This window comes from Penaeus monodon, chromosome 22 (genome assembly GCF_015228065.2).
Source record: "Penaeus monodon isolate SGIC_2016 chromosome 22, NSTDA_Pmon_1, whole genome shotgun sequence".
NCBI classification, from domain to species: domain Eukaryota; kingdom Metazoa; phylum Arthropoda; class Malacostraca; order Decapoda; family Penaeidae; genus Penaeus; species Penaeus monodon.
The window spans coordinates 21,832,043-21,832,295 of NC_051407.1; positions in this window are offsets into that span (position 1 = coordinate 21,832,043).

Here is a 253-nt window from a genome sequence, read left to right on the forward strand (position 1 = left end):
TTGGGGTTGATTTCAGAAGTCAGTTTTCTATCGTCTGAAACGTGCTAGTGATTTTGTGCTTATAGAAACATCATCGAGATGTACAACCGGGCAATATGTACATCCTATTTTTTTCTGTCACGCCAAACACGACCATATCGCTGTGCGTCTTCTACACGGAGGTTGAAGTCACGACGATTCGGCATCCTTGTTCCGATGAGGGGGCGTTAAAATCAGTACATTGCAGTCTTTTTATCTTTGTGAGATGGACTTT